Source organism: Terrapene carolina, unplaced genomic scaffold, assembly GCF_002925995.2.
Source record: "Terrapene carolina triunguis isolate 2854851 unplaced genomic scaffold, T_m_triunguis-2.0 Scaffold120, whole genome shotgun sequence".
Taxonomy (NCBI): domain Eukaryota; kingdom Metazoa; phylum Chordata; order Testudines; family Emydidae; genus Terrapene; species Terrapene triunguis.
The window spans coordinates 11,580,201-11,604,623 of NW_020664471.1; the positions used below are offsets into that span (position 1 = coordinate 11,580,201).

Genomic DNA, 24,423 nt, shown 5'->3' on the forward strand with positions numbered 1-24,423 from the left:
GCTGGGGAGCCGCTCCCGCCCCGGGAAGCTCCGGGCTCCACTCCGCAGCGGTGAGTGGGGGGAGATGCAGCAGCGGTGGCCGGAGCTGGCAGCTCCGGGCAGTGGCTGGAGCGAAAGGGAGTGACTGGAGGAATCCGCAGCCTGCCTGCCCCCTCCGCCTGCACAGCGACAGCTGCGCTGAGCCGGGAGCCAGGGGGCGGGGAGAGCGCGCGCACACCACCGCCCCGCGCTCGCTCGGGCGGGCGGGGGGTGGGAACGCAAGCGCCCGCCTCTCTCGCTGCCGCTCCTCAGCAAATCCAGCGCCCTGCACTGGGCCAAGCGGAACCGCAAGCCCCGCTGCTGCAGCGCCGGCTGCGTGACACGCACCGCACCCGAGTGTCCGGGTCTCCCTCTCCTTCCTTGTGAGCCGCGAGGTGATGCAAGCAGAACAGGGCACACGAACACATCTCACAACCTGCCTGACATGGAGGCAGAGCGGGAAGGCGTGCAAGGCGTGGGGCTGCTGCTCCGAGGCACAGGCTGTGCACTGGCCTCCCTCGCAATGGCTGAGGTCACCGGGAATTTAAAGGTAATTTAATTAGCGCCATTGCAACAGGGGACACTGATTTTCAGTGACAATTTCAGAGTGGTAGCTGTGTTAGTCTGTATCAGCAAAAACAAGGAGGAGTCCTTGTGGCCCAAATAAATGTGTTAGCCTCTAAGGTGCCAAGAGGATGCCTCTTCCCCCCCCCCCAGTGAGATGCTTTGGCATGTAGGGCTTACACTCTGTGGACTCAGGCAAGGAGAGCTGCAATTTTGCAAACCTCACTGCTGGGTGGTAGGTATGCACCTTACCCAGGTTTGTGATGGTGGTGGTGAATTTCCTTACCTGCCACCAGAGCATCAGCCTGTGGTATTTGTTTTTGTATTGAGCAAGTGGTTAGCGGAGGGACTGGGAGCACAGCGACTTTGTGCAAGCGCTTGTATCTCGGGAGATGTGTGTTCAGATCTCACCAATTCTGCCACAGTTGGAAGGAGTTTAATTGTCTGAACCAAACAGAAATTACATTATCTTAAACCACTAAGCCCCCTGGCATGGGACAAGCTGGCCATCATTTTCCTTGAAAGGTGTGTGAGGGGACATGCAACCCCCATGCTGGGCAACACAGGGTTAACAAGCTACTGGGGGCTCAGCTGGCCCTGCCCCATCACACCTGTAAGAGAGGTCAGAAATGGAGGGAGGAGCATAAAAGGGTTCTGGGCTCAGGCAGACATGAGAGGAGAGCTGTGCCTGGAGAGGGGGCTAGCTGAAGGCAGGAGCACCTGGGAGGGCCACTGCCCAATGGTCCCTTCTGGAAAGAAGGGAAGACCTGAGACTGACTCTCCCGGGGTGGGGACTAAACCCTCCTATTTACTTGTGAACTCAGCTTAGGACTGCAGTCTGCTGAACACCTGCTGAAGGAAGAGAGCTTCTTTTACCCAGTTTGGGGATGATTCACTTGTATTAATTACTCTTTTGTTCTGTTCATTTCCAACCCCAGAAGAGTGGACTGTCCAGGCCTAGCTGGAGGGCTGAGCCTCTTAGGAGTGGAAGTGGAGTGGGAAAAATACCTGGCCATCCCTGCAGAGCAGGGGGAGCGCTGGGCCCTGCCCCACAGACAATGTGGGGAAGGAACTCTGGTGAGACAGGAATATTTTAAAACAACAACTAGAGTACTGTATCAGAACTAAGTATTTTTATTTACAGTACAGTAGCACGTCAGGGGTGAGAGCCTTGTAGGGTTGCCAAGCATCTGGTTTTTGACCAGAACGCTCGGTCAAAAAGGGACCCTGGTGGCTCTGGTTAGCGCTGTTGACTGGGCCGCTAAAAGTCTGGTTGGCCACAGCAGCTGGCTCCACACAGCTCCTGGAAGAGGCCAACATGTCCCTCCTGTGATGTTGCACTCTGCATGATTTTATAAATATATGCTAATGAGCAAATATAATGTAACTGGAATATGCTTCATGCAAAAGGTCTCTTGTAAGGCATCATTACAAAGTTTATAATCTACTGAGTGTGGTCATCCTTTATACATTTGTATAAATGTATCACTCTTGTATCTGAGACTAGAAATATGAAATTAACTCTGAGGGCCTATTGTAATTATGCAAAGTGTGGGCCATTAATGGTGGTTTGGAATCTTGATGGCGCCCATCAACCAGGACAATTGACTGTGGATGGCTCTGTTTGCAAGCAAGCCTTCCTGTGAGTCAGGCTGGGAGGAATGAAGGCTTTGGGTCTTAAGTGACATGTGATCATGTCACCTGAACTGGAATCCATCTTTAATCTGGTGTCTTTCCATTGAGAAGGAGGGGGTGGGAACCCAGAGAGGGACAAAGGATTCCCGCCTTATGCAAAAGATATATAAATGGGTGGAATGGAACAAAGGGGAGAGCCATTATGAGGAATCCCCTAGCTACCACCTGAGCTGGAACAAGAGCTGTACCAGGGGAAAGAATTGTGCCCAGGCCTGGAAGGTATCCAGTCTGAGGAAAAAACTTACTGAAGCATCTCTAAGGGTGAGATTATCTGTATTCAGCTTGATTAGACATAGATTTGCGTGTTTTATTTTATTTTGCTTGGTGACTTACTTTGTTCTGTCTGTTACTACTTGAAACCACTTAAATCCTACTTTCTGTATTTAATAAAATTACTTTTTACTTATTAATTAATCCAGAGTATGTGTTAATACCTGGGTGGGCAAACAGCTGTGCATCTCTCTATCAGTGTTATAGAGGGTGAACAATTTATGAGTTTACCCTGTATAAGCTTTATACAGGGTAAAATGGATTTATTTGGGTTTAGACCCCATTGGGAGTTGGGCATCTGAGTATCAAAGACAAGAACACTTCTGTTAGCTGCTTTCAGGTAAGCCTACAGCTGTTAGGGGACGTGATTCAGACCTGGGTCTGGGTTGCAGCAGGCTAGCAAGTCTGGCTCAAACCAGGCAGGGCACTGAAGTCCTAAGCTGACAAGGCAGGGAAGCAGGGGCGGAAGTAGTCTTGACACATCAGGTGGCAGCTCCCAAGGGGGTTTCTGTGATCCAGCCCATCACACCTCCACCTCCTAGGTGCAAGTGGAGCCAGGAGGGCTCTGTGCGCTGCCCCTGCCTGCAGCCCAAGCACCACCCTAAGCGCCATCCCTGCAGACCGGGGAAGTGTGCAGGGCCCCTTGGCCGCCTCTCCACCTAGGAGCCAGAGGGATATGCCAGCCACTTCTGGGACCTGCCTGAGGTAAGTGCCGCCCAGAGCCCGCCCCCTGACCTGTACCCAAATCCCTGCCCCAGGAAGGTGAAAATGAGTGAGGGTGGGGGAGAGCGAGTGACGGAGGGAGGGGGGATGGCGTGAGCAGGGGTGAGGCCTTGGAGAAGGGGCGGGGTAGGGTCAGGGACTCGGAGAAGGCATGGGGCAGGGGTGTTTGGTTTTCTGCAATCAGAAAGTTGGCAACCCGAGAGCCTTGTTATGATATGAAGTGTACAAACACGTAGTGAGATCATCCCTGTCCCAGAGATTTGACAAGCCGACTGTGCGACAAGACACAACAGATGTATAAAATAGGCAAAGGGGAAGATGAGGTAACAATAAAATGATCCTATTGTGCATAAAAAGCAGTAATCTTAGCTCACAACCTGCTGACCATTATGAAAAAGAATCGGTCACATGGAACAAAGAGCATTTTAGAAGTTTACATATATAGTGAAAGGAAATAAAGTGAAAAACTGTACAATTTAAGAACTGAGTTTTGCCACCTTTCTGCATGCCAAATAGAACCTCATCCCCCACCTAGTCCCACTGAAATCAGATGGAAAACCTGCAGAGTAAAATGCTAGTCAGCCTGAGTAAGGTTGACAGAATCTGACTCAGTGTAAAAAGTTGTACAGAAGAGAGAGCTTCCCAATCCATATTTCCTTCAATATAAGGACTAAATTTTAGAGCTGTCAGTTAACTCACACGATTAACTAAAAAAAATTAATCGAGATTACAAAAATTGGGATTACTCACAATTTTAATTGCACTGTTAAAAAATAGACTACCAATTGAAATTTATTAAATATTTTGGATGTTTTTCTACATTTTCATGTATATTGTATTCTGTGTTTCAGAGTAACAGCCGTGTTAGTCTGTATTCACAAAAAGAACAGGAGTACTTGTGGCACCATAGAGACTAACAAATTTATTTGAGCATAAGCTTTCGTGGGCTACAGCCCACTTCTTCAGATGCATAGAATGGAACATCTAGTAAGGAGATGTATGTGTGTGTGTGTGTGTGTGTGTATATATATATATATATATATATATATATATATACACACATACATACAGAACATGAAAAGGTGGAAGTAGCCATATCAATTGTGTTGTAATATACACTTTGATTTCAATTTTTTTATTACAAATATTTGCACTGTAAAAATGATAAACAAAAAAATAGTATTTTTCAATTCACCTCATACAAGTACTGCAGTGCAATCAGTTTATCGTGAAAGTGCAACTTATAAAGCTACATTTTGTATTGTTACATAACTGCACTCAAAACCAGAACAATGTAAAACTTCAGGGCTTACAAGTCCACTCAGTCTTACTTCTTGTTCAGCCAGTCGCTAAGACAAACAAGTTTGTTTACATTTACAGGAGATAATGCTCTCTTCTTGTTTACAGTGTCACCAGAAAGTGAGAACAAGTATTTGCGTGGTACTTTTGTAGCTGGCATTGCAAAGTATTTATTTATATGCCAGATATGCTAAACATTTGTATGCCCCTCCATGCTTCAGCCACCATTCCAGAGAACATGCTTCCATGCTGATGACGTTCATTTAAAAAAAATAATTCATTAATTACATTTGTGACTGAACTCCCTGGGGGAGAATTATATGCCTCCTCCTCTGTTTTACCCGTATTCTGCCATATATTTCATGTTATAGCAGTCTCAGATGATGACCCAGCACATGTTGTTCATTTTAAGAACACTTTCACTGCAGATTTCACAAAATGCAAAGAAGGTACCAATGTGAGATTTCTAAAGATAACTACAGCACTCAACCCAAGGTTTAAGAATCTGAAGTGCCTTCCAAAATCTGAGAGGGACGAGGTGCTTTCAGAAGTCTTAAAAGAGCAACTCTCCGATACGGAAACTACAGAACCCGAACCACCAAAAAAGAAAATCAACCTTCTGCTGGTGGCATCTGACTCAGATAATGAAAATGAACATGCGTCGATCTACACTGCTTTGGATTATTATCAAGAAGAACCCGTCATCAGCATGGACACATGTCCTCTGGAACGATAGTTGAAGCATGGAGGGATATATGAATCTTTAGCGCATCTGGCACTTAAATATCTTGCAACACCGACTACAACAGTGCCATGAGAATGCCTGTTCTCATTTTCAGGTGACATTGTAAACAAGAATTGGGCAGTATTATCTCCTGAAAATGTAAACAAACTTGTTTGTCTGAGCGACTGGCTGAACAAGAAAGAGTACTGAGTGGACTTGCGGGCTCTAAAAGTTTGCCTTGTTTTATTTTTGAGTGCAGTTTTTTTGTACATAATTCTACATTTGTAAGTTCAACTTCCATGATAAAGAGTTTGCACTACAGTACTTGTATTAGGTGAATTGAAAAATACTATTTCTTTTGGGTTTTTTTACAGTGCAAATACTTGTAATCAAACATAAATATAAAGTGAGCACTGTACACTTTGTATTCTGTATTGTAATTGAAATTAGTATATTTGCATAGGTAGAAAACATCCAAAAATATTTAAATAAATGATATTCTGTTATTGTTTAATAGTGCAAATAATCACACAATTAATCGAGATTAATTTTTTAAATTGCGTGATTAATCGAGATTAATTTTTTTTAACCACTTAACAGCCCTACTAAATTTTACAATGTTTGACAAAGCAAAATTCCCCATCAGCTTAATGGGAGTTTTGCACCATTAAGATCTGAAGAATCTGACCCTAAATAATGATGGCTAACCACATGTTCAAGTACTTGTTGCATACATCCCATTTTAGGCTGTTGATTTGTTTTACATGGTTAAAGCTTCCCAAATTTTGGTCCAGACTCTGAAGCATTGCTTTTACTGCAGTCATCAGGAATAATAATTCAAAGAACTAATGACCAAAAAGATATAATAAAGTATTTTGCCCACTAGCTGTGTTAATATGAGAGATTTCTCAAGATTAGTTTATAATTCAATTGCATTGCCTTTCTACAACAAGCCAAAATCTTCTAACTTTTGGGCAGTTCCAGCATCTATGTATCATATTACCAGCCTGACCCCAGTTCCTCCACCACACAGACCCAGATCCTCAAACTTCCATTGATTTAAATTAATGTTAGAAGCTTAAATACCTTTGAGGATCAGGGACACAGTCCATTAGGTCAGTGGTTCTCAACCAGGGGTCCGAGGCCCCCTGGGGGCCATGAGCAGGTTTCAGGGGGGGCCACCAAGCAGGGCCAGCATTAGACTCATTGGGGCCCAGGGCAGAAAGCTGAAGCCCCACCGCATGGGATTAAAGCCCGGCCCCTGAGCCCCGCCACCTGGGCTGAAGCTGAAGCTTGAGCAATGTAGCTTTTGCGGTGGCTCCTGTGGCATGAGGCCCCAGGCAGTTGCCCTGCTTGCTATCCTCTAATGTCAGCCCTGGCTTTTATATGCAGAAGACCCATTATTGTGACACAGGTGGGCCAGGGAGTTTTATAGCATGTTGTGGGGGGGGGGAAGAGGGAGGTTAGAAAAATATTGAGAACCCCTGCATTAGGTTAATGGCCATTTTATATACAATGTATGGGTTATAATGATAAACATCATATACAATCCGGGGGCAAGAGCTTGTGGTTTTCACTTTTAGTGTATTTATACAAGTTACTGGGCTTATTAATATCCCTTTGCCAGGCATCAGTGTGAACTCAATTAGTTGGATTTTGTTCAGTAATTCATACAGCATAGATTTTAGCCAGGAAGTTGTTAGTATTATTTGTGTGATAAAACATCACAAGCCAAATAGAGGGATGTAATAATGTTTGTTACTGTTTAAAGGATAAGAGATTAAAATGTTAATAACCAACTATTGGGAGCTCCCAAGCAAGTAGGCAGTGCAAAAAAATGAATGTGTAATCTATGAAAGAGAGTGGGCAAGAGCATCCAGCACATTTCAAGATTCTGTTTCTCTCAACTCACATAGCTCAACTATGGGTGGAGCAAATATTCAATCTGAATGCGCTATGTGAGAAAGTGCTGGAGAATGATGAGAAGATGGTGCATGTCTTTGTGGATTTTGTTGAGGCATCTGACAGCATATGGCACAAATCTATCTAGGCAATCTTATGGCTGGTCAGAGCAGGTGAAAATGTAATAAGGCTGAGACAAAATCTCTACAGAAGCATGACAGCTTCAGTGTTTGTGAGCAGAATAATTGGTTTGATCTGAGGATCGGAGTCAGACAGAGATGCATGCTATCACTGACTCTTCAACTGTTATCTTGAAGAAATGTTAAGAGCAGCCACTGATGGAATCCTACAGGAGTGTGTTCCCATTGGTGAATGAAAAATTAGTCATCTGTACTTTTGATATTGACCTGATTGGACTGTTGCAAGAAGAGGTACAAAAATTGCGACAAAGAGTAGCAATGGAAGCAGAGAAATTAGATCTAAAGATATCACACAAAAACACAAATTTACAATGGTGACATCTAAATCTGTTGAAATGGCAAAGGTATACCTACCCAAATCTGAAGAAGCACTGAAGTGCATTGAGCACTTCAAATATGTGGGTAGCAGGACTACAAGTGACACTAAAGATCACTTAGAGATCTGACATAGAATTGGACTCATGACTGCTATTCCAGCAACAGTCAGCCAAATTTGCAGAAGCAAAAGTATTACTGTGAAGTGTAAAATGAAATTGATGCACTCTCTTGTCTTCAGCATTTTGCTATAGGCAAGCAAGACATGGACACTAAGGAAACAGGACATTAAGAGGCTTTCTGATTTCACTTGGCTGGAGGACTGAGCCACTGAAGATCTGCCTAATGAGGCTGACAACGTAAAGGGGGTGTCAGGAGAAAAAAAGACTGCAGCACCAGACCCACCCAACAGGAGGCACTCACAAAGAGGTGAATGTCTTATGTCTAGGGCCCTACCAAATCAAAATGCTACAGGCACTTGCTGAGCATTAGCTATACCTTTCACATGACTAACAAATAGGTAATCACCTGAATTTACAGCATAACTGGAGTGATATCCAATATCACCAAAAGAAAGAAAACTTAAAGTTTGTGGGATACGTGGGCTGGATGAGCAGAGGAAGGTTGCTGAAGCTAGTTTTGTAGGGACTGGGGCCAGGGACCAGCAGCAGGGTGTTCCCGCAACAAGTGTGGTTTGATAATGTGGCTGACTGGATGGGATGTGGCATGGCACGCAACTCAAAGCTGTGCAAAGATTGCAAGGCATGGAGGAAGATTGCTGGCCAATGAATCCCATGTGTTGTGGTTACTGTTCATGGTGCTGTGACCTTATGGTGCTTTGCACTAAGAGAATAACAACAGTCAAAAATGACCAGTCATAGTCTTAATTTGACCAAGTGTGCCTGATGACTGTTGGGAAAGTTGTTGACTGGGTTTTCAGTATGCCCATGGGTAGACAGTCTGTGTCACCATTGCAAATGAGTGGCTCATACTTCCCACAAGATTCCTTTCTCTACCACAGACTCTAGTTTTGTATGTAGACTCATCACCCCAGATTTTAAAGTCAGAAAGATAGAAATCAGATCTGTGATCCATCTAGGCTGGTACCCTGTCTCCAACAGTGGCTTGTACCCAGTGCTTCAGAGTAAAATCCCTTCTAGACAATTATGGAATAGTCTGCCCAAAGGAGAAATTTCTTCCTAAACCTCATCAGTTAGTAGTTGACTTATGCCTTCAAGCATAAGGGTTTATATCTCTCAAATATTTTATCCCGTCTAATGTAGTTGCAGATGTTCTTATAATATATATGTCTAATCTTTTTTTGAAACCTATTAAGCTTATGCCTGCTATAGTATCTTGTGGCAATGAGTTCCCCACTCATTGTTTACAAATTGTTTTTTAAACGTTTGAATTAAATTACACCCAGAAGTGAATAAGAACCAATGCAGTCTTTGGTGTAACAATCTGCCTAAAGCAAGGCCATTAAGCTGACACACCACTGCATTCAGCATCACCTACTAAGTGTTGTTCCAGCATAGCTCCATGTAGAGTACATATCAGTAATTTAATCTAGTTGGCCTGAATGACACAGGCAAGGTCCATATAAAAGAGAAATAGTTACAGTCTTTGAGCAGGAATCAAATGAAAAAGAACACTTCTAGCCACTGTTGCCACCTGGGACTGCAGGATCAATCAGGGATCCAGGAATACCCCTACAATGTGAATCTCCCTCTATGTACTTACACAGCCCCCACACCATAGCATTGATAATCCAGTGTAAATTAATTAATATTCCATCCAGTACCCCATCAAGTAGGGGAGCATTTTAGGCACAGAGGGTGCTATTCAATAAACTCAGACCAGGGGAAGCCATGCCTATAGTGGCTTTGTGCCACTCTTGCCCCCTCTTGGGCTGCTTTGGGGGCTGGAGCATCCCCCAGCATAATTTAGTGTGATTGCAGTTTGGGTAGGCATACCTGCACTAGCTTTACCCGAGCTAGCATGGCTACAGATAGCACTGAAAATACAGCAGCACGGGTTTCAGCAACATGAGTAGATAGCCAATGTAGACATAACCAGGGCTGTCTCAGGGTATGTCCCTGCCTGTCCAAGAGCCCATCCTGGGATCGTGCCTCAGTTTCTCTTTCACCCAGGCCTATTCTTACTCTAAAGGCACTTCCTCCCTGGAGAACTCCCCTGCCCCCAGACTGCTCAGATATTTTTCTTAGAGGGATCAGGCACTCCACTCCTAACTGGCCAATAAACAACCACCTGGACGCAGTGTTCCCTCTAATTTTTTACATCCATGCGCAGAATCAACTTCATATTGGTGCACATATCAAAATTCATGTGGTGGGGTGGGGCCGAGGTGTTCGGGGTGTGAGAGGGGGCTCAGGGCTGGGGCAGAGGGTTGGGGTACGAGGGGGCGTGGGCTCTGGGGTGGGGCCAGGGATGAGGAGTTTGGGGTACAGGCTGCCCTGGGGCTGCAGTGGGAGAGAGGACTCCCCCCAGCCCTCTCTCGCCGCAGCAGCTTGGGGCCGGGGGAGAGGCGCCTCTCCCCGGCTGCGGCAGCTCTGGCTGGGATGGGCCGGGCGGAGGGAGAGGCTCCTCTCCTCTGGCCATGGCAAGTCCAGGGCAGGTCCGTGCTGGGGCCGGCAGGGAGGGGCGCCTCTCCCCGCCGTGGCAGGTCCGTGCTGGGGGACAGGCATCTCTCCCCGCCGCAGCCCTGAGCCCCTGCATGGGGCTTAATAGACAGCTGCGCGGCCGCGTAGCTTAGAGGGAACTTAGACCTGGAGTACCCAGTTGCTCCAAGGTGAAGTTCAGATGGTTGTCATGAGTAACCAGGCCCTTGTTCCCATCAAAGGGCCATTTGTCCCATGGCACTGCCCCAGTCTAAGTTACAGTAGCCTCATGGCCTTCCAGGCTGCAGGTCCAGTTCTCACTCCTGTCACACCCCCTACACTAGGGTTTGCCAGAGGGTTCCTGGGAGCAGCCTTACAGCGGTCTTCCACAGTTCCTGACCAACAGAAATCCTCCCTTGGTGGATACTGGGCTTTTCAGGCCCCTTGATACCACTCTGGCTCTTTTACATGGTACAAAGAATATGGAGCAGGGATGAGGATCTCACCCAGATAGTTTAGGTAAATCATCCAAAGTCACATGGGTACTGATTGGCAGAAAGGGAATTTAATCCAAACTGCTGAGTTCCAGTGCAGTGCCTTAGCTACAAGGCCACCCTTCCTTTGTTAACCAGAAAAGTGGAATCCTATCCACACCTTTCAGGGTCGACTCACCAAAACTTTGCAGTCAGTGATATCAAAGGCTGCTGGCAGATGTAAAAATCAACAAAAACATCGGTCTGTGTCTATTGCTAGGAGATAAACAACCACACAAACTAACACTGTCTCCATATTATCTCCAAGCCAGAAACCCAAAGATTCCAGATCATGCCGGAGCTGCCTTGCTACCATTGTCTATTATCTTGTCTGAAATGGATGGATTAGAGGCAAAGTGACAGACAATATCAGGAGAGCATTTCTTGACCACAGACAGTGACATTACCCTGGGTACAATCTGGATTGATTGACAGCTGTGTTCCCTCAGTTCTCCAACTTGGGGTGCCTTTTACACTGCTTTGCTGTGAGAGCTACCATGGCTGGCCTGCTCACACACCGTCTAGCATGTAAATTACTCCCAGTTGAGTTATAGGAGTGTTCAAGGTTAGCCACTCCTGAATTATATTGCAGAGTAACACCAGCAGATTCGTAGTCCCAGACTTGTCTCCAGAAATGTGCATCTTGCACTGCCCAGCACCCTCCTGGACAACACAAGCTGATAGAAAGTCCATCATTTCATTAATAGAAAATTATATGCACCAATCTCATTATCTCAAACGGAGCTTCCCAAAACACTTTAGTCCAAACACACACTGGTTTAGATAAAACAATACAAGTTTATTAACTACAGAAAATAGATTTTAAATTATTACAAGTAATGAGGCATAAAAGTCAGAATTGGTTACAAAGAAATAAAAGGCAAAATGCAGACTAAAACCTAACTTATCAAGCTAAGTGAATTCAAAGCGAAAAGATTTCTCTCTCCATGTGCTTACAGTTCAGCCAGGATCCCTCCCCCAGTTCAATGATGTGTTCTTTGTCTTTCAAATGTCCTTGATGCCATGAGTAGAGATGAGGGGAGAGAGGTGATTTGGGGCCTCTGTTCCTCATTTTTATATCTTTTCCTCCTCTTTGGCTGTCACTTGAGCTGGAGATTCTCAATCTGTTTAAACGGGAACCCCCAGATGTTCCATTTCCAAGACATAAATCTCTTGCTTCACCGTTCTTCCTGCCAAAGAATGGCCACTTAATCCAGTGATAGTCCATCTAATTGTGCTGACATCTGGCTGAGGTGTCAATTTGCCTTTTGTCTCTGAGGAACTGGTCTGTACCTGCTTTTCTAAACTTGGAATATGTCTCCATAAAGTCATACACTACAATCTTATAACTTTACATACAGTGTTGCCACACATTTTACCAGGAGAAGAATGTTCAGCAGATTATGAGTTTTCAAGTGATACCTCACCAGGCATACTTTGTGCAGAATTTATCATAGTCTTGTAAAACTGGTAAACATAAGGTCACAAACTGTCACACACCGACCTAACAGCAGCTTGTTCGACAGAAATGGACACCCTGCCCTCCCTTAGGGAAGGATTGTCAATCTCATTCTTTTCCCTAAACCAGCCCTTACCCAGAACTTTATCACCAGCTTTGTGCCTCATGTAGGTTGGTCTAATGAACACAGTGGAATCAGCCTCTTAGTGCAGTGGTTTTCAGACTTACGACAGTAAGGCCCCACTGAGCTAAGGGCCCACCAGCCTATGTGCTAGAGATAGTGTTCAAGTACATCAGCTACTGGCAAATGACTAGACTACTAAAGTATACACGTGACTATACACGACTAGACTACTAAAGTATCCACCGTTATACTTTATATACAAAGAGTGCCTTGGACTGACATTTGTGAGAGGCCTATGAGTCCAGACAAGGGAACAGGGACTCTGGGGAACAGGCTTGTGGGACAAGGGCTCAAGGGAGCCTGTTCTCTCCTTCTCATCCTGTTCTCAGGGAAATGCCCGTCTACACCTTTCAGCAAGGAGACACAGAGGCACACAGTCGACTTCTTCCTGCTCTCTCCCTCCAGCACCAAACAGGTTGGCAGTCATTGGGGGAGCACTGAGAGTGCAGGAGTCTTTGTGTTCTCTGTGCCAGGAGATGTTCCTGCAGCCCTGCTGAGTGGATGAGAGACACTTTAGTTGGAGCTGGAACAAACATATGGAGAATCTAACTGAAAATCCCATGCAGTCATTGCATTAACTTGTTTTCAAGGTTGTAAATAAAAAGGTAATGCAAGCATTCCGGGTCCCACCTGGGTGTTATACAGGCCCCAAGTGGTAAAGAAGCCTGTCTTAGACTTCCATGAATGGGTCTAACATTTTATGTATTTCATGAGAAATGCTTCTGGCCAGATATCTTATAATGTTCATCCTTCAAAACATCCTTCCTTGTGCAACTGTGATTGGATCAGACCCCACATTATGGAAGATAAAGTGACACAGGGAAGTGCCACTGTAGCAAGGTTTTCTCTCATATGCTCCAAGTAGAAAATGGTGAGGTGAGTTAACAAAACACTAGCACTTGGCTGACTCCATGTGAAGTCCCTGTGATTCTTTTTGTGCAGCTTTCCTTTGCTGTCCAGCAACTTCTCTCTCGTCTTGTGTTTGGCCATACTAGACTCTGTCAGCTAAAAGTGGTGGGACTAACACCTAAAAATAGCTGTTGGCCCCAAATTTGTTAAAAAAAAAAAGCACACACACATACAAGCAGATAGGGGAGCAGAAGCAAGTGGAGATATGCAACTAATGTGAAAAGTTTTGGGGGGGTTTTAAGCTTTCTACTACAGTGTTGGGAAAAACAAAGTTATGGCACCGGGCTGGTACAGGAGAGCTAAAAAATGAAACTTTAACGAACGTGATTCAATCATCCTCATCAGGTGAAAAACAGGAAATAAAGAACGAATGAAAACATCAGCACCTTAGTCAGCTGTTATTCTGTCCTTACCCAGGCAAAACTCCTGCTTGTTTCCTGGAAGTTGTGGATGAGTATGAGCCAAGTTTGGCACAAAGAGCATAAGCAGTTTAGAAAAGTAAATTAATGTTTTTAACTGCCATCAGTTTTTATCATCTAGGCCCTGATCTTGCATTCAGGTCCACACAGCTGGACCCTTTTGCCTGTACAGGGCCCCACTTGACTTCAGTGGAGCTCTGTGTATGGACCCTTGAGCCCATGCATGGAACCAATTGCAGACAGGACTGGCTCCAGGCACCAGCGTAGCAAGCAGGTGCCTGGGGCGGCCAATGAAGAGGGGGGCGGCACGTCTGGCCGTTCGGTGGCAATTTGGCAGCGGGGCCGTCACTCCCTCGCGGAGTGGGGGACCGGGGGGGGGGTTGCCGGGGGGCGGGGTTTTTTTTTTTTTTTTGGTGCTTGGGGCGGCAGAGTCAGGGCCCAATGAGTGTTATTTATTAGTAACACAGGTAAGGATTATTTAAGTGATTTTTAAAAGACACACACAAAAAAGAGCTGCTCTGCCTTTCAGAGCTTTCACTTGAGATGCAACATGCAAGCTCCTCGTTATCACTAATGTCAAAACATTAAGGCTCTTCTCCTGCAGACACTGACACACTTCAGTGGGACTTCTCATATGAGTAAAGTTACTCACATACTTAGGTGTTTGCAAGATCAAAGCCTTAAAGTCTGAGGGAGGCTTTCTGAAGATTCCCATCTCCTCAATTAGCAGAGATCCCTCACAGGCTTTTATGAAATAGTTGAACCTGTTATGTTCGTGGCAGACACACAGTTACAAACAAAACAAAACATGCTTCCTGAAAGGCTGTAAGGTAAACTACTTTATTTCTAAGAATCCAGAACTCTAACACACAATCGCCAAATAGAGAGAGAGAGAGAGAGAAAGAGAGAGTAGTCTTCTATCTAAGGCACAACTCACTCCATCTTGCTCCAGAGTTTACAGACTGATGGCTGAAGATGCAAATCACATGCTTCTCTACAGCATGCCATCATCACCAGGAAAGCCCTTAAACTGGTAGTTTTAATAGATTTCAATATACCACAGAGCCATATTTTAATACAAAGATTGTGTAGTGATCAAACTCCCCTCCCATTTGCAATCTCATAACAGTACAATTTTCAAAAAGGTGCTTATGTGGCTTAGGAATCCATTTTCAAAAGTGACTTAAGCACAGTACAAGTGAATGGGACTTTGATTCCTATGTCACTTTTGAAAATGGGACTTGGGTTCATAAGTCACTGATACTTTTGAACGTTTTACCCAATATCACTGTTGTACATACAGCATTTGCTAGCATGAAAAAATAATGTTACCAGTGTACACAATTTGTTTTTAACTTCCTTTGAAAACAGTTTAGCAACCAGGAATAAGAGGGAGAGCCAGCACACTGTGTCCAGCTAGTTTTTTGCAAACCACCAGCAAGTGCTCCACACATCATCACATGGACCACAGTTTCAGAAACTCTGGCATAAAGGAGAGAAGCTAGTCCTTCCATAAATGGTGCTTGAAACTAAGAGTTTACATCCTTGGGGCCATCCAGGAAAATTAATCCAAATTAACTAAAGATGTGAATTTGCACCAGATTAGTTAAACCACATTAAATCCCAGTGTGCACACCCTCATTCAGAATTAACATAGCCTTGAATTTAAAATAAACCCGATTAAGGCCATATTAATTCCAAATGAGGGTGTTCACACAGGAATTTAATGTGGTTTAACTAATCTGGTGCAAATTCACACCCTTAGTTAATTCAGATTAATTTTCCTGGATGTCCCCATCTAGACAAGCCCTAACATCCCATTATACATTTTAAAGTGCCAGCCCCGACACATACGCTAGTGGATCTGAAAATTCATATGTCCCAGCTCATCATAGGGTAGAATTTTTCTGCAAAGCTTAAGGCAACTCAGATAAGGTGTCGGGGGACAAAGGATTTTAAAAATGTACCGTTTGGTCCCTTTTGCCTCACTTCAAGGTGCATTTCTCCTATGGTACTTAAAAGAGACACTGTCAAATACAGTAACTCCTCATTTAACATTGTCCCACTTAATGTTGTTTCAATGTTACGTGCCTGCTCAATTAGGGAACATGCTCGTTTAAAGTTGTGCAATGCTCCCTTATAACGTTGTTTGGCTGCCTGCTTGTAAGATTCTGTGGAAGAGCAGTGACTTTACAAGGGAGCATTGCACAAGTTCCGCTTCTCCGCCTCCTACCCCTCCCTCCCAGCACTTCCCCCACCACCAAACAGCTGTTTGGTGGCGCTTAGGACTTTCTGGGAGGGAGGGGGAGGAGCAGAGACGCAGGGCTTCCCCGCTTCTGCCCCTCCCTCCCAGAAAGTCCTAAGCATGAAGTGCTGGGAGGGAGGGGGAGGAGCAGCAGCAGGGAAGCCCCACATCTCCACTCCTCCCCCTCCCTCCCAGAAAATCCTAAGCACCGCTAAACAGCTGTTTGGCGGCGCTTAGGACTTTGGGGGGGGGAGGGATGTCGCGTGCTTGGGAGAGGAGGTGGAGTGGGGGTGGGCCTGGAGTGGAGCGGGGACAGGAAGAGGCGGGCCTGGAGCATTCCTGGCAATATCCGAGCCTGTTCTCCGGGGAAGCTGCCGCTGCTGCTGCAATGGTGTTTACTAGCGTCCTTGCCTGCAGCGGGCTGTGCCTGTGTGGGGTAAGCCAGGGGCACTTCCCAACCACAGTACAGTACAGTATACAGCAGGCCTGCACAACATACGGCCCGCGGGCCGCATGCGGCCCGCCGGGGCTCACTGTGCGGCCCGCGGGGGCTCACTCTCAAGCCTGGGAGGGAGGGGGAGATCCCGAGCGGCCGCGGCGCGCGAAACCAGCCCCCCTGCCCCAAGCGGGACACGGGCAGGGAGCCCTCGTGCGCCGCCGCGCCTCCTCCCCTCGCCCCAAGCGGGACATGGGCAGGGAGCCCTCGCGCGCTGCTGGCCCCCCCCGCCCCAAGCGGGACACGGGGATGGAGCCCTCGCGCGCCGCCGCGCCTCCACCCCCCGCCCTGCCCCAAGCGGGACAGGGGGATGGAGCCCTCGCGCACTGCCGCGCCTCCACCCCCGCCCCAAGCGGGACACGTAGCCCGCGCGCGGCACCGCACCCCCCAGGCCTCAAGCAGGACACGGAGCCCTCGCGCGCCGCTGCCCCTCCCCACTGCCCCAAGCGGGACACGGGGCTCAGCCACCGCCCCCGTCCTGAGCGCTTTTTGGCCCCCCCCCCCCCGGGACTCTGGCCCCATCCAACCCCCCGCGTTCCTTGATGCCCCCCCCCGGGACCCCTGCCCCATCCACCCCCGTCCCTGTCCCCTGACTGCCCTCCGCCGCCCCATCCAACTCCTCTCCTGATTCCCTATCCAACCACCCCTTCTCCCTGTCCCCTGACCACCCTTGGAACCCCTGCCCCTGACTGCCTCCCACCGCCCCATCCAACCCCTGCTCCTTCCTGACTGCTCCCCGGGACCCTTGCCCCCATTCAATCCCCCTGTTCCCTGCCATCTGACCGCCCCGACCCCTATCCACCCCCCCGAACTCCCCTGCCCTCTATCCAACACCCCCTCCCTGCTCCCTTACTGCGCTGCCTGGAGGTGGCTGGCGGCGCTACAGCCACGCCGCTCGGCTGGAGCCGGGCCACGCCGCCACCGTGCAGTGCCTGGAGCACCGGGTCAGGCTGAGCTTGCAGCCCCCCCACTTCCCGCGAATCAGCTGTTCGCGCAGGAAGCCTGGGAGGGCTGAGAAGCAAGCGGCGGCTTCGCGCTCAGGCCCAGGGAGGCGGAGCAGAGGTGAGCTGGGGCAGGGAGCAGTTCCCCTCCACGCCCCTCCCCCCGGGTTACCTGCTGTGGCGCGGGCAGCTCCCCCCACCCCAGCTCACCTCCGCTCCGTCTCCGCCTCCCTGGGCTTGAGCGCGAAGCCACCGCTTGCTTCTCTGCCCTCCCAGGCTTCCCGCGCGAACATCTGATTCGCGGGAAGCAGGGAAGGGGAGGGGGAGAAGCGGGGCAGAGTGTTCAGAGGCGGAGGCGGAGCGGAGGTGAGCTGGGGCCGGGGAGCGGGGCGGAGAGCTGGAGCACCCATGGGGTCGGCTCCTAAGGCGCCACTTTTGGATAATGTGCTCAGGGGGAGCAGCCGCTCCCTCTGCTCCCCCCCAACTACGGTCCTGGTCACTTCAACTTACCGATTGTTAAATTTAGAAGCCCTTTTAGAACCGGTTGTCCCGCGCAGGACAACTGGTTCTAAAAGGGCTTCTAAATTTAACAACTGGTTCCCGCGAACCGGTGCGAACCGGCTCCCGCTCACCACTGGAGACTCCCCTTGCCGCTCTCACCCTAGGAGCCAGAGACCTCCCAGCAGGGCTGGTGAGTGTGGCCAGGGAAGGGGGAAGGGTGTGGTGGAGTGAGTGTCTGGGAGATGTGCGGGGGGTGCTGGGCTGTGAGGGTGTGGAGGGCGCTGGGCAGTGGGGGAGGTTTGTGTGTTTTGGGGTGCTAGGCAGTGGGGGCCTGTTGGGGGGTGCTGGGCAGTGAGGGAGATCTGTGTGTGTCAGGGCACTGGGGGTCTGTGTGGGGCATTGTTTAGTTGTGGTGGTGGGGCTGTGGGGAAGGGCACTGGGAGGGAGGGAGGGAGGAGAAATCTGTGTGTATTGGGAAACTAGCGAGTGGGGGGTTCTATGTGGGGTGCTGATGTGTATTAAGAGTTACCAGCTGGATTGAGGACTGATAGATCTGGACAGAGTTTATATTGAATGGGCAAATGAAAAAGATCGCAGGGAAAAACAGTAAGGTTAGTTTAGCCGTCTTTGACATTTCGACCAATAAGGAAATTAAAATGCATTTGTAATTACATATCTTATTCTTGGCTGATAATCATTTATTGATATTTTTTAGGAAAATTTTCAATTTAAAACACAAACTTTTGTTTTTCTTTTTTTACTTATGATGTCTATCTGAAAACCCATATAAATTGACTCAAATTGCAAATTAAAACTTTTTAAATGTATAAGCATTTTACTCACTTGGGCGCATTTGCCTCATGGCACACAAATTTGAACTCTGCTTCAAAAATTTGCACAGAAGAAATTTTTCTTTTACCTTAATTATACTATCTTAGGAGCCCGCTATAACATAGTACCAAGGTTCAATACAAAGTCATATAAAAGTTATACAAAAATGCATAATGCAGAGATTTATCTACAACTGCATTGATTGACTGCTGTGTGCAGTAATATAGTGACCCCTGGACCTACAGGCTTCCACACACCGTCAGTGCCTTGCTAGTGTGCCATGCGCCGTGAGATATCTCTTCTCTTTGTGTGTGACTGTGAGTGTTTCCCTTGTGTGTGAATTTATTCAACAAAATCTTGAGCTTCATAATGGATACCATGAGTGAAAAGAAAAAGAGAAAAATAGAATCAGAGCACAGAGTTTTCAACACTGAATGGACGAATAAATACTTATATACTATTTCCAAAGACAAAATACTGTGCCTCGTGTGTCGCGAAATGTTAGCCATTCCGAAAGAATACAACCTTCGGTGGCACTTTGAAACTAAGCATCCCAATCTCGCCAAATTGAGCCCAAATGAAAAAATAATTAAAGCAGCCAGTTTAGCGAAAAACTGTAGTAGAGAACAGCAAATTTTCAAGAAAGTGAGCACTGAGAACGATACAGTTACTAAAGTAAGCTTTCAAATTTCTAAGGAAATTGCTGCTGCTGGGAAATGCTTGACAGAAGGCGAGTTATTAAAAAAGTGTATGTTGATTACTGTATCTGAGTTATGTCCAGAAAAGAGGGGAATATTTGAGAATGTCAGTCTATCATGCATGACTGTACGGAGAAGAATAGCTGACATTTCTACCAATTTAAGTGATCAGTTAAAGCAGACAGTCAGTGAATTCTGCTTTTACTCCCTAGCTATGGATGAAAGCACCGATTTAAAAGACACCGCCCAACTTCTTATTTTTATTAGAAGTATTGATAAAAACTTTGAAATTACTGAAGAACTTGCTGGCATGTGCTCCATGACGGGTCGCACAACCGGAAAAGAAATCTCCAGTGAAGTGATAAAGTGCACAAATGATAAGTCGGGATTAGATTTCACAAACTTGGTGGCCATTTGTACTGATGGTGCTCCAGCTATGTGCCAAAAAATGTTGGAGCAGTTACTCTTCTTGAAGAATTTATCGGGAGAGAAATAACCAAACATCACTGCATTATGCATCAGCAGGTTTTGTGTAGCAAAGTCTTAAAATTTGAGCATGTAATGTCAGTGGTACTTTCCATTGTAAACTACATCTGTTCTAGAGGACTAAAACATAGGACATTTCGAGCCTTTCTTGAAAGGGTAGACACCGAGTGCAATGACTTAATCTACCATACAGAAGTGAGGTGGTTGAGTCGAGGAAGAGTGCTCCAGCGTTTTGTTGCTTTGAAAGAGGAAGTAGCAAAATTCCTAGAAAATGGGCCAATAAAATTCCCAGAGCTTGAAAATGAGTCCTGGAATCAAGATCTTTTTTTCTTTTGTGATATTACAGCACACCTGAATGATCTCAACATTCAACTTCAGGGAAAAAATCAACTTATATTTCAAATGTGTGCAGCAGTGAAAGCTTTCAAAATGAAATTGAAACTTTTCAGAAGTCAGCTGTCAAAAGGTGAAATGTGTCACTTTCCCACTTGTGCACAGTGTATCCCTCAGCACAAACACGCCGAGTTAGGAGAAAAATACGCAAAGCACATCATTCTTTTGATTGAAGAATTTGACAGAAGACTTACTTTGTCTAAAGAAGAAGACGTCCAGTTGAAGCTGATTGAAGATCCCTTTTCTGTGGATCCAGAGGAAGTGCCACTAGATTTGCAGTTGGAGGTTATTGAACTTCAGTGTTCAGCAGTTTACCGAAATAAGCACAGAGAAAGCAGCTTGCGGGACTTCTACAAAAGTCTGGACAATGAAGTTGCACTGAAAACGTTCAGCATTTTTGGACGCACTTACATATGTGAACAAACATTTTCCATCATGAACATGAATAAAAACAAGCAACATTCTTCTCTGACTGACGACCATTTGGAAGACATTATGAAAATATCCACTTCAAATATGACCCCCAAATGCGACAAACTTGTTGTCGAAAAGAGATGTAATATTTCTCATTAAATTTGCAAGGTAATTATGAAAAGTACAAATGTTTTCTTTCAACGGAACAGATGTTTTTAATTTTTCCATGATTAATAAAAAAAATTAAAATAATTTAAAAAATTGTTTGATTTAATTGAAAAATTCGTAATAAAGTATCACACACCCTCCCCCCCAAACCTTAGCTGTTTCGGCGGGGCGGTGCTGGGGAAGGAGGGTTTGTTTCCGCGGGGCTGGGCGGTGCTGGGGGGGGGGGTGTTTCCGCGGGGCCGGGGGGTTTCGGCCCTCAGCTGTTTTCTTTGGAGTAATATGGTCCTCGCCGCTTTACGAGTTGTGCAGGCCTGGTATACAGTATAATGCCTTTTGTCTGCCCCCAAAAAATTTCCTTGGAACCTAACCCCCCGCATTTACATTAGATCTTATGGGACAATTGGATTCGTTTAACATTGTTTCACTTAAAGTTAAATTTTTCAGGAACATAACTATAACGTTAAGTGAGGAGTTACTGTATATAGTCCTCTCATTTGCTGATCCTCTCCATCCACCTGTTCCAGGGAAAGGCATAAGTGGGCAGTAGCCCAATTTACTCCTGTGTATCTGGATCCCAGGTCTGGGTATCCCAAGCAGGGGTAAACAGTTCTTACTCCCTGGCGTGGGGGTAAAGTCTAAGTCACACTTTAGCCATTTGTGCATTTGGCAGCACTTTGTGCATAGGATTTTGTCACAAATCCTGCCTGCCATAGTTTGAGGGCAGATTGCTACTGCTTTATCAGACTTGCCAAGGTAGGGAGACATTTGCTTTTAAATTCCAGAAGCCCTCTGAAATTAACAATGCATCAGAGCTTGGAGAATTGAAGCCATCTGTTAGGAACTCTTTCATCATAACATATCATCATTACAAGGCTAAGTGAGATGTTGTATTGCATAATTAAGTCTTAATTGTGGGGTTAATTTCTGCAGATACTACTCCAAACTCTTACCTTTCAAAATGACAGTAACAGGCCACAATGCTCTATTCCTACCTTTGGGAACATATGGCTTTACAAAAACCTCCTATAATGTACCTTTCTAGCACCCTCTTGAGGAGAGGGTAGGCACTGTTCTTGACTTGGGGTTGAGGGCATCAATATGCTGCCACTACCTATAAAAGGCAGAGTCCTGGGCCTTCAGGAAGCCACACAAGAAAGAAAGAAAAATACCAGCCCTCCTCCTTTCTGAGAGGGCCTGGGCAGACAAGGCTCTCAAGCTATATCACCAGTCAGCAACACCTTCTTCCAGGAGCTGGGAACTAGAGAGCTCTCAGTTGCAGTCTGCTTCTTCAGAGTGCTACTCTGCACTGAGCAGGGATCCTCCTTCCTAAGAACCTGCCCACCTCCAAGTTCAACAAGCTGGGCTGGGGCTGATTGTTCTCCTTTAATGCCTTCCTGATGTGGCTGGAGATCTGCCCCACCACAGCGTAGCTCGAGTCAGAACTCTCTAGCCCAATATACTTGTCCTCTGAAAAATAAAAAGCATCAACAACCAAGCAAGACACACACAGTGGATGATCATATTGACCCTCCAGGAATCCACTTGCTGGAAGGCTGCTTTATTCAGAATGCCTGGAGGATTCATCTCAGTTTTGAAGGCTATAGGCCTGGTTCACCATTCCGTTATACCAGGGGTGGGCAAACTTTTTGGCCTGAGGGCCACATATGGGTATGGAATTTGTATGGTGGGTCATGAATGCTCATGAAATTGGGGATTGGAGGGCAGGAGGGCTCCAGCTAGAGGTGCGGGCTCTGGGGTGGGGCTAGGGATGAGGGGTTTGGGGTTCAGGAGGGTGCTCTGGGCTGGGACTGAGGGGCTCAGCGGGCGGGCGGGGGATCAGGGGACAGGCTCCGGGCAGCGTTTATCTCAAGCAGCTCCCAGAAACAGTGGCATGTCCCCCCTCCGGCTCCTACCCGGAGGTGCAGCCAGGCAGCTCTGCACACTGCCCTGTCCGCAGGCGCTGCCCCTGCGGCTCCCATTGGCTGTGGTTCCTGGTCAATGGGAGCTGCGGGGGTGGCACATGGGGCAGGGGCAGCGTGTGGAGCCCCCTGGCTGCCCATGCATAGGAGCTGTAGAGGGGACATGCCGCTGCTTCTAGGAGCCATGCAGGGGGGGGCAAGACCCTGACCCTGCTCCCCGGCTGGAGCGCCAGAGCGGGGCAAGCCCCGGATCCCACTTCCCAGCAGGAGATCGAGGGCCGGATTAAAACGTCTGGAGGGCCGGATGTGGCCCCCTGGCTATAGTTTGCCCACTATAGTTTGCCTGCATTATACCCATTGAAATCAGTGGTGTCTTACTTGTGTAATGAAGCAGTGTATCGGGCCTTGCATCTCAGGGTCCATAATAACAATGGCCAATGGAAAATCCTCCAGCAAGCCAGATTCTGACATCTCACCTGCATGACATATGTTATATGTTTTCTTTTGAAATTTCTCTAACCAGTGACTGCTGGTGGGAGAGCTAGCAGCATCTGTGTCCTTATTTGTCTGGCTAATACCATGCTGTATGCTAGGCCTCTGCAAGTATCAGTTCCAAATCCATCAGGAAACCTCTGTGGTAAAAGCAATGCAGAAGAGTTTGGGTTTTATAATAAACCACAGAAGCCTTCCTCACTTTGCAGGCAATATAATCCATTTTTTTAAAGGCATCTGCTCTCAGGAATGGATCGAGATGTTTATCAGGAAATATTTAAAAGGAGATATGATTGTGGGAAAGGGATATCTTGTCAATTGGGGGTTCTCAGCCAGCTTAGTCTCTGATGTTTTTTCCAGTCCCAAAAATCCTTCCAGCCCCCATGTGTTACTACGTGGAAGACACTGGCAAAAAAACTGAGATTAGAGAATAATGATTCTCTCACCAAAGAGATGAACTTTTTTAGTAGTTTATAGACCAGAATTTGGTTTTGCCTCCTTTCATACTGAAGATACTGCAAAGCACTTTACAGATCAATGCATTAGAGTGGTTCAATTATCTCCAGTAAATGGAAGCTTAGAATAGAAAAGTGGCATTTGTACATGATGAAAGAATCTGACGCCAGTATTTCAAGATGGGAAATCAGGTGTGCGGGATGGTGAGGGAGCATTTGTGGATTTCACTTGTACATCAAGTGTCTGAAACTCATTTGGAGATTTCATATGGTTATTTAAAATATATATTGCGTTTGTGATGGGCTCTGTTTACAGACATTTCCTATAGATTGGGGGTGATTAGATCTAGGGGTTTGATCCAATATTGAGTAAAACCAAAAGACTGGGTTAAGTAAAAGATGTTTCCCGATGTGGGGAAATGTAAAATATGCAGTTAGAATTAAAGGAATGACTAAAAATATATAGCACTATATGTAAGAAATTATTTATATGTATGCAAACACACCTTATAACAATCTAGTACAAGATCATGTAGACATTCCAACCTT

General features: G+C 46.5%; 1 long non-coding RNA gene across 1 annotated transcript in view; it reads left to right on the forward strand.

The window, feature by feature from the left end:
* The first annotated feature begins 270 nt into the window (after positions 1 to 270).
* Positions 271 to 24,423, forward strand: part of LOC112114440 — a 40,034-nt gene continuing 15,881 nt past the window's right edge. Inside the window, exon 1 of the long non-coding RNA XR_002908739.2 lies at positions 271 to 568. This is a non-coding gene — a long non-coding RNA (uncharacterized LOC112114440). The remainder of the gene's footprint in view (positions 569 to 24,423) is intronic.